This window comes from Cryptomeria japonica, chromosome 5 (genome assembly GCF_030272615.1).
Source record: "Cryptomeria japonica chromosome 5, Sugi_1.0, whole genome shotgun sequence".
In the NCBI taxonomy this organism is placed as follows: Eukaryota; Viridiplantae; Streptophyta; class Pinopsida; order Cupressales; family Cupressaceae; genus Cryptomeria; species Cryptomeria japonica.
In genome coordinates, this window is record NC_081409.1 from 451847927 (window position 1) to 451859457 (window position 11531).

Below are 11531 nucleotides of genomic sequence, written 5' to 3' on the forward strand. Positions count from 1 at the left end.
AAATCGGCTTAGTGATTTACCCCTTCCATGTGGTGAATTTGCTAAGCTTGAATTTTCCACTTTCTAAATATGATTTTTATTCCCAACATTATTATACTTTCCTTGTATTTCCTTCATGCAATGATAGAAAGCTTAAGAACCCTTTGCTACACATATTGTGAGATTTTGCCAAGATCAAGAGGCAATGGAAACCACAAATAAGAGAGACAAAATATATGATAGAAATAAACTATATTCTATCAAGAGAAAATACTGATCAACTGGATCATCAATCGTTCAATTACATACAATGAATATGAGCTTGCTTATATAGGCAAGGCTATATGGATATGTGAGCACACAAACATGACATGTGGCTCAATAAGAAATAAGGGTAGGTGGGAAATAGGTGTGGGTAGGTAGGAGAAACAATGTAATAGTCCACATGAGGTGGATCACCCACTGAATGTGGAGTGTAACAACAAGATCAACACCATAAAAGGTGGAAATTCTCCTATACACACTATCCCAATGTGGCACAAACACCCAAGTGTCTCATACCCAAGCTACTATGAAATGCATTTCCTAAGTAAACTTAAGTAAGGTGTAATAATATCCAAGATGAATAATTATTTACACCAACACCCCCCTTAAGTGCAACTTAGGGGAATGCACTTAAGTCTACAATGTAAATAAGCAATGCAAGATGGGTCCCGGCTACTAGGCCATGTTAGGTACCCATGTACAAATGCAAATTCATGTAAACCAATGCAAGGAAATCTCTCACAAAGCAAGGAAAGAGAGAGAAACCCAATGGGAAAAAACCCTCCCCCAAAAGAGAGATGAAAACTAGATACAAAGAACTCTCATAGAATTATGTGAAGGACAAAACCCCATGTGAGGAAAAACTCCCCCCCATATGAGAGAAGAAGAAGAGAGACTAGGAATCCCCCCCTCAATCTGGAATCTACACCAATGATAGAAGCTCGAAGATGAATGAAGAAACTGCTCCATGAACGTCGAACAACATTCCTCCCTTAGGAAGAAACAAAACCAAAGGTGTATCCATGAAGTCTCCCCAACCATGAAGGGAAGATGAAGCAAAAATACTCATGATGAAAGGAATCTCTGAAAATTGCTCAAGTGTCCCCATGTTGATGCTGAAAGGTACCCCCTCCAAAGGTGGTAAATTGTGCCACACTGTTGAAAAAGGCACTCCAAGATCTAATGGAGATGAATGTAGAACAATATCCAAAGACTCATATGTCTCCTCAAAAGATAAAGAGACCTCCTCCAAGTGTTGTACAAAAGTATCCACAATCATGTCAACCTCTAAAGATTGATCATGTAGAGAATGCACAAGAGGGTCAGAGTTATCCCTCGCAACAATCAAAGAAGGATCATCTTCATCAAAGAGAAGATGAATGTCATGAATGGTGTCTCCCAAATCTATAATGTAGGACTCCACAAACAAACCTACAATGTCTATCAAGTAGGCATCCCAATCAACTGAAGCTAGAAGACATGAAATATCCTACTGCACTGAATCATAAGAAGGCAAAACTGTCGCACTAGCTGCATCATCAGGTGCAATAGGTGGTGTGATATAAATAGAAGGAGATGAAATGCAAGGCTCAAGAATGGGGTCACATGTGAGAATCCCCAAGTTCAAATGCCCAAAGTTCTCCTCAAAATCTGAATCATCAACATAGGTAGAATCAACCTCATCAATAGGACCAAAATCTGAAGAAGAGTACAATTGAGATGAATGATCAACCATCCCAGTCGCAATGATAGCTCCACTCTCCAAGTCTCTAATGATAACTGAATCGGGTGTGAACTCCAAAGTTTTCCGAGTTGCCCCATGTGTGATTTGATAGATGGAAAGAAGATTATTTGTCAAGTGGGGTACACACAACACATCATTGAAGGAGTTATCCCCAATGGCAATAGATCCTTTCCCAATCACATCCATGTATGTATGATTGCCCATCAAAATCTGCAGCATGTGGCAAGGCTCAAATGTAGAAAGCATAGACTGTGAAGATGTCATATGATGAGAAGCCCCTGAATCTAGAAGCCATCTCCCTAAATCACTACTTGTAGTAACACAAAGAGCTTGTCCCTTTCCTTTATCTGTCCCAAAAGAGTGATCCTTTCCTTTATCCTTGGAAGAAGAAGTTGATGTAGACATTTTAGAAGGTAGGTTGATTATGTGCTTCTCAAGAAGATTCTTCAACTCATCGATATCCTTCTTATAACAATGATGTTCATCATGTCCTGACTTCTTGCAATATCCACAAAACAAATTGTCCTTATATGATTTCCTCTTAGGTGAGAATGGTGAATCACCTTGTTGTGGAGACGAAGATTGTGCTCCATCTTGTTGTGGTTTAGACTTAGGTTGGTTTTGATTCTTACTTTGATTCCCTTTGTTAGCCACCAAATTTTGTGACTTTGAAGATTTGAAAATCCCCATCATGGTCAACTTAGATTGCTCAAGTATCAACATCTCCGTGAATGAATCAAATGAGGGAGAAGTGTATGAGGAACCTTGAGCTAACCTATGGGTGTGAAAGCTAGATACAAAGGTTGCATACTCTGAAGGAAGCTTGTCCAACAAGTTATAAACCAATTGAGCATCCTTTTTGTCAATTCCATAATCCTTTAGCTTTGCTCTTAACTCAGTTGCTTTTGTGACATAATCTTGGATTGTATCAATATCCTTGGGATCCAAAGTTGTGAGTTCACTATCAAGCTTGTAGCCCTTAATCTCATCAACTTGACCATACAATTTCTTTAAAATATCCCAAGCCTCTTTAATTGTTGTACACTTATCAATGTGAAAAATGAGGTCATCTGATACATACTTTCTAAGAGTTTCAAGTGCCATAGCATTCTTAGTAAGCCATTCAGTTTGAGCATTAGGATCCGCCTTAGGATCAGGTGGTGATGTAATAGTTTCATTTACATAATGAATGAGTCCTTTTTCCATTCGTTTACTCCATGCCTTAATTTTCTATGATGCATAATTATGAGGAGTTAAAAGTGGAAATTTAGGAGAACCCATAGCACCAAAATGAAAAAACACAAGATAGAGAGAGGCACAATCACACAAGACACCCCCCCCAAAATACTTAATCAAGAAATCCCCCCAAAATGGTGATTTTGGCACTTTATACTTAGTGCGTATACAATGGGCCACTTGCAAAACAAGGCAAAGTGGACTTCTGATTTCAATTTACAACTTCTCAAAATGAGATCTAAAAGATTTCAACAAATACTGCTAGTGATCTAAACTGAGATCCAAGCAAAATGCAAGTACCAAATATGCCAAAAATGGCCAAATACAGAAAGTAAAATTTCTACTTAAAATCACTACAAACAGATGGTAGATTATGAAAGTAGATGAAAAAATATGCACTTTAAAAAAAAACGGCACCTGAAAAAGAGTCCATATGAGCCTAAACGAAGCCTCCAAAGTTGTAAAAATCAGGATTTCATGATTTCCAAAAAACCTGTATCTGAAAATCAGAAAAATCCTACATCACTATATAGATCACGAAATTCTACCCCAAAACAAAAAAAATTGCTTGGAAAAATGAGTTCGTATGAGTGAGATATCGCTATTTGAAAATTGCCTGCACAATTATAATTTCTAGAAAATTTCCGCCGCAGCGTCAAACTTCAAATGCCTCTAGATTTGGCCTCTGAAGTCCGATTTGGATGAAACAAAAGGAAAAACTGACTTTCTTGGACCTCATGAATCCAATGATGACCTCAAATTTTACCCATCAAGCTTCAATAAAAACCTTCAATAGAAAGATCCAAAATGCAAACCCCAAATAGCATCAAATTTCTCTTTTTTAGCAAACCAATGACACTCTAATGGCTCTGATACCATGTGAGATTTTGCCAAGATCAAGAGGCAATGGAAAGCACAAATAAGAGAGACAAAATATATGATAGAAATAAACTGTATTCTATCAAGAGAAAATATTGATGAACTGGATCATCAATCGTTCAATTACATACAATGAATATGAGCCTGCTTATATAGGCAAGGCTATATGGATATGTGAGCACACAAACATGACATGTGGCTCAATAAGAAATAAGCGTAGGTAGGAAATAGGTGTGGGTAGGTAGGAGAAACAATGTAATAGTCCACATGAGGTGGATCACCCACTGAATGTGGAGTGTAACAACAATATCAACACCATAAAAGGTGGAAATTCTCCTACACACACTATCCCAATGTGGCACAAACACCCAAGTGTCTCATACCCAAACTACTATGAAATGAATTTCCTAAGTAAACTTAAGTAAGGTGTAATAATATCCAAGATGAATAATTATTTACACCAACACATATAGTGCCAACATCACCTAAGAAGATATGTCCTTGGTTGATAATTAATTGAGTCTCTACTTAGGACATTAGGTTATGCCATTGGACACTTTGGCTGGGTTGAGTGCATGACAAACTTAGCCAACCTTATATGTATATAGCGAAGACCGATTATTTTGGGTTCCATTGGTGGGGATGGTGTTAAGGTTTAGGATGCTTGAGTCTAGATTTTCTTTATGTTATTTACTTTTAGTCATTTGTTTTAGGTCCTTTTTTTGTTTCCATTATAATAGCTATTTACTTTCAACATTAGGAACAATATATTTAGAGATTAGTATCAACCCATTTACCAAAAAGTGTAGAAAGGCAACTCGTAAGATTGACATTTCCATTGTATGCACTAGCACTCAAGAGGAAGGTTTCTTCCCTCTACATGTCTTGGCTTCAAGTAGGGAGCTAGAGGACTCACTATGACTAACTCAAGATCCATAAGATCTATTTAATGCACTTTTAAATCCAACATATTCTAATGAAATACACCCACAAGAACCTATGTAAGAGAATGCATAAGAAGTATGAGCAGCAATGGCTGATGCAAAAGTAGAAAATCTTGAAGTGCCTATTAACTTTGAATTTCTCATCTTTGACAAAGAGAGAGCATCGACACTAAAGAATATACCTCCATATGCTCTCCCAGTTTTCTACGGTCTAATCACATAAGAACCTAATACATTTCTATTTGAATTTGATGTATTGTGCTATAGTTATGATTATGTTACTTATGTTCATAGACTTAAGCTTTTTCTAGCAATTCTGAAAGATTCTACACTAAGGTGGTTTATGGGCTTAGGAATAAATGCAATCACTAGTTGGATTGTAATGAAAAATATTTTTTTGCAAAAGTATCAAGACTATTGCAGAGGTCAAGATACCAGAAAAGAGAACATATTTAGGATGTCACAAGGGGAAGATGAACCTCTTGAGGATCACTTAGAGCAATTCCAATTCTGCTTAAAGAAACCTAGACAAAATAGTATCAATCCTCAGTCCCTAAAGATAATCTTCCTAAGGGGAATTACTAAAGACTGCATAGATGCACTAAACTTGATGGTTGGAGGTGACATTACCCAAGAATAATTTGATAAAATTTGTAAGCTTGCTAGGAATTACTCTAGGTCTAATTTGAGAGAACAAAAGTCCTATGTTGCTTCCCACCACTAACACATCTAATGGTGCATCAAGGGTGTAATTGAGTAACCTTTATTTTGACACGAAGAAAGATATAATCAGTCATTTCACTACTCAATTGAACACTCTTCACATGAAAAACAAACAATAAGAGGCAAAGGCTTATCTCATAGAATAACTCCCTTACTATAGATAAAATAAGCCCAACAATAAATACAAAAAGATTGTTGCAAATTTGAAGAGAAGTCGATCTTTCCTAAGTTCCATGCACTAGAGGATGAAGATGAGCGAGTCTTAAATATTTCTCAATGCAAGCCATGACAACAAAAACATGGTATGCCACTAGACCCATTTTTTTACAATCCTTCGTTTCCTGGGGTTACTCAAACTACTAAAAATTGGAACTGCCAGCCTTGAAATACCATGCCAAACTAACAATTGTAAGGTAATGCATCAAACTGGATGCCACACCAAGGATCATGACTACCTCAATCTTAGTATCAATATCCAAGTAATAATTAGTGGCAAAATCCTTAGAACCCGTGTGAAGACAACAAAAGTGTAAAGATAACTAAATGCATAGACATAAGAAACTAATGTAAATGCAAGCTTTATACCTCCATGACTCCTTGATTGAGGTAAAGGGAATGCACCCAATTCCACTTTATTTTCTCCTTTTGATGTTTTTGATTGGAGGAATGTGGTTGCTCAAAATAGGAGCTTGATGTTAGGAGGAAGATAGATTGGATAGAAATTGGATATCATAAGGATATGAAGAAGGTATATTATCAAATTGAGACTAAAGGCCTCAATTAATAGATTTTTAATAAGGAGAAACAATGGCTATGATTCAATGATTAATGGATGGCTAGGATTGATTGAGAGAGATGGAATGGATTGAAGGCTTATCCTTATGATAATTGTCACAAGGAGTATGGATATGTAAGAGCTAGGTGTTCTCACACATTGGGAATAACATGAAAGAGACATGTCTATGGCATGTGTAAGAGATAAGGAGGTTTGTGAAAGTGACATGTCTATGACATGTGTACAATCTAGATAGGTTGACTTGGAGAGTCACATGTCCATGACATATGTAAGAGGTAAGGTGGCTTGGAAAGTGACCTTTCATGCTCACACATGTGTGAGAAAGAGGGAGGTATGGACACTTGTCACATGATGGAAAGTATAGACCGTGATCCATGTAAATGGATTCAAGGGCTAGGATTGAGTGGGAAAGGATTAAGTGTGATGTGGAATTTAATAATAGGGGAAATGATAATGAGGGTTAATTAGCTTATATAAAGTAATTAAGTAGGTGTTAATTAATTGATTTAGTAGGAGGATTTGTAGGATAAGGTTAGGCATAATTAAATAAATATAAATTGATCTAATTAATGGTGAAGGATAAAGGTGAAGGTTGAACTTAATTGAATAAATGTATATTTCTTTAATTAAGGGTGAGGGGTAAAGATAAACAATTACTTAAATTAATAATTTTTTTTAATTCAATTGGCTAGAGTGATATAAGGTCAAGTATGGCTATATATGGATAAATTTAGGTGTCTATATTTTTCCCCTTTCATATAGCATCATGAAGTGATGTTATATCAAAGAAGAATAAAACATAGTTGGTATAATGGACTACATGGATTAGGGTTGATTCCACTTGGTTGGACTGATTTCAGATTTTTGTATTATAGACATGAAAAGAGGATAATGGATTGGATAATAAGGGAGGATGATAAATGGATTGGATAGGATAGGATGAGATTTAATGGTGGATATGATGGTTAGGATAGAGGAATAAATGGGAACCAATGACAAGGTTGAACCAAGGCTTGGTAAAAGGATAGGAGGAGGATAAATGGATTGGATAGGATTGGAGGATGATAAATGGATTGGATAGGATTGGAGGATGATAAATGGATTGGATATGATAGGATTACATTGTGGAATGAGAACCAATGACAAGGGATAACAAAGGCTTGGTAATTTGATGTATGGATGAAGAGATTGCTTGGATAGGAGATAGAGGGATTGAGTGGATGGACAGTGATAAGATATGAAGGACTAAAGGATGGAGGGTATGATAATGGATATCCAAGAAACATGTTACAAAGGATTGAAATGCTCCACACTAGAGGTTGTAGAATTAAGGATATAAGGATGGTGGATAAAGACGTATGCAATGGAAGGATGATGTGTAAGGGATATGAATGGTTGAGGAATAAATGCTTTCATTTTCCAAAGCATGCCTGGATATTATTTTTCCTATATCTTAATAAAGATCATAGGTAGGAATGGAGGATATATTTGGATAGGATGAGGGATATGAGATGGAGGATATTGATAAGATAGTCAAGATAAATATAGTAAAGGAAGATGAAACTTAATAGGATGATGGATTTAAATGATAAGGGATATGCAGAATGTGGATGGTGGGATGGCATGGATGAAGATTTCCCCCAAGTGTAGAGTGAAAAAGGGTGGGGGATTACACATGACACTTATTTACCAATTTTTCATCATGGTACTTACCCAAGGCACCACAAGAAGTGGTTTTAACCATTGGATGGATTTTTTTCTCTTTGATTTTTCTTCTTCTTATTTTTATTTTTATTTTTTATTTTTTAATTTTATTTTAAAGAATAGTTTGGATGAATAGGGATGAGAATAAGGATGTGGAGATGAATTTGGAAGATGTTGGATAGGTTATAGGGGATGGAGGAAGGACTCAAGCATCTATTTTCATGGATGATATCCCTTGAAGATATGCTACAATTAACCAAGGATATATATAGGTATAATCATAGATGTTGGTAGGATGGGTGTGAGGTGGATGAAATGGATGAAAGATGGAGGGGGATAAGTATTTATGTAAAATTTTGGACTAAACAAATAAGATTATGGAAAATGGATGGATAATAAATGGGATTTTGAAAGACTTTTGGATAAATGGTTGGGGATGTTGGGAAGATCAACATTGGCACACACATTTAAAAGTGGTGGAGTTGTGGAGGAGTGGGGTTTCAACTAGATGTAGGATAAAATGTGGTTTTTGGGACATGCAAACCCAAAATAGATGAAGGGGATGATGGACTTAAGATAGTAGAATTTAAGGAATAAGGGCCCAAAATGGATTTTGAAGATGAAGGATTTTTAGATGGAGGATTGGAGGACTTATTAGTGGAGGAATCTTTTGGATTAGAAATTTTGGATACCAATTTGGATTTATCTTTGAGATGCATTTCTTCTATGATTTTCTTGGGAATCCACATGGTTTCTGATTTTTTATTTTTGGGCCTTTTTGGCCTTTTGAATTTTTCTTTCTTTTGGACCATATTTTTCTTTTCTTGAGCATGCCTTTTTTATGGGACATGTGATCCTTGGATTTTTGTGGATTTTTGGCTTTATTCATTTTAGATTTGGGATCCAAATTACTTCCAATAGAAAGGGTATGGGTGTATGAGGATGAATTTATTGGATATTTTATGGATGGGATGATGAAGGGAGAATGTTGGAAGGAATTCAAGGATGTGTGCCTTTGTTGATCTTGTGTAGGGATTTGAGGTGATGAAGTGGTGGAATTTAATATAAAGTTGATGGATATGGTGTATTGAGGTATGTAAGGACCCAATATGGATGGAAGGAATGAAGGGTTTAATTTTGGAACATAAGGACCTAAGATGGATGTGGATGATGGAGGATGAAAATATTTGGATTTATATTGAGGTATTATGAATTTATAAGGGATGGAAGGTATACCAATATCTTGAGCATGAAATTTGTAGCCAAGGCCATATGAACTTGTATGTTCCTATATTTGGAAGGGTTCCAATACTCCTTGTTCATGGAGGCCTAACGCTTTGCCTTGATAATTCATTTTTTGATAAATTATTTTTCCAATAGGACTTATTATTTTGGAAACAAGATGCAAGTCCATTTTCAAGGGGATGAGAGGTGGAAGGGATTGTAAGCTCTTGGAGGAATCATAGTGGATGAGGGTGAAAGATCCAATTTGATAGGTATGTAATTAATGGATAGCTTGGATAGGTGTTATCATATCTTACACAAGATTGGGATCATGTGGCGGATTAGGATCATGCAGTGGATTAGGAGGAATATTAGGATCTTGAGATGGATTGGGATTGTTGAGTGAATATTTTGTCACTAGCATACCAATGACAAAATATGTGTTTCACACACAACTTTGATAAGACAAAGTCTTTCCTCTCATCAAGGGGAGGTTACCTATTGAAATTTTGGGTATTACAACAACCTATACAAAACAAAATTTGGGTGTAAGCTTAGGGCATGCAATTATCTTTTTTCAGAATTAATGTATTTTCCCTTCACTTGGTGATATTTCTTACAACTCAATAAACTTAACAACTAAATTAAACTTCTTGACAAAGATCCTTAATATTTAGACAATCTTGTAACCTCAAAGTCTTATGTAAGTGAAACTACTTTAAGCATCACTATTTCAACTTAAATCTCAACTTGTAGCTCAAAGTCTCCAAGATGTGATCAATGATTCCTAAAACTACAAGTGGAACCAATACAAAGCTTCCTATGTAATTACTTAATTATCAGAAGATTTTCCAAATATGTAGATAACACAAAGTCTATTTCCACAATTAGAAAGCTCTTTTGTAAACCTTCACAATTTCACCAAAAAATATTCAAGTTCATAAGAAATGATTATGAGAACTAAACATAAGAATGATTCCAATCACAATCACAATCTTCAGTCCAACACAAATTTTGGAAACTATCGGATTGCTATCTTTATTTCCTTGAATCAACTTTTACATCAAAAAGCACAAAGTCTCAGTTGAGATAAAAATTTGGCAGAGTTTTGTTAAGCCTAAAAAAGATAAATATGTACAAATGAGGGTCCTCTTTATATAGGAAAAGAGTGGAGAAAAATGTGGGCATAGTTGACTAATTCAACTGCACAGTCCCACTTGAATACAACTACTGCATCAAATGAAAATGCAATTGCAAGAAAATTTGCAGTGACTAAGATTGCAACTACATGAAAAGAAAGTGTCAAAGGGGGACACTTTATTCATCTTTCTCCTCCTCATTGGATTTTTGGAATACCTCAGACTTGACCAAAATAGATTCCATAATGGCTTTGTCCGACATTGTGGTAGAACTAGTGATGGTGCAAACACAAGAAACTGAATCTTCAACTTTCATGTATTTCTTCCTTTCATCATTTTCTTCATCAAACCTTCTCATAAGAGAATTGAAAGCAATTTGAAAGTCTAACTTGACACTCTCATGTGTCTCCATTCCAAGTTCTACAATTTCCATAGTATAATCTCCAAGTTGAATATTATCCTTGTTCTTATTTGAAGATGGCACTATAACCTCAACATATTTCCCTTTTGTAGCAGGATCCACCAACACCCGACAAAAGGTCTTTGTCTTTTTAGTGATTTTGGATTTGGGAGGAGCCAACTATTCAAAATCAAATTCATCTCGTGAAATTACCTTTTTTTCCCCTTTTAGGTGCTACTATATCCATCCTTGGTGGTAAATCTTCTTTAGTAGATGGAGTTGTGGCATTCTTTTAAATGGCAACCGATATTTGAGGAACATTTTGACTTGAAGTTGCAACAACAAAAGATGAAATTATAGGTACTAGGGCTACGACAACATATGGTGTTTCTATTAATAGAGAAACAACAACCATTATTGATGCCTCTTTGGAAACAACTATGGTTGCAATTGTGGATGGTGCATTAGTGGCAACAATGGTACTCACACTAGGTGGAGCTTCAACCATGATTATTGTGGAAGGTAGGGTCACCAACTGTTGCTCTGCAATTACTTGTTCCATAGATTTAGTAAAGTCCAAAATTAAAGACTCAATAATAGATGTGGGAACATCATCAAAACTTGATAGACTAGACAATGTAACATATTGTTGATCACCCTCTTGGTGTGGTAATTATTTATTCAACCCTTCTGTTGTTCAACAAAAGTGATTAACCCA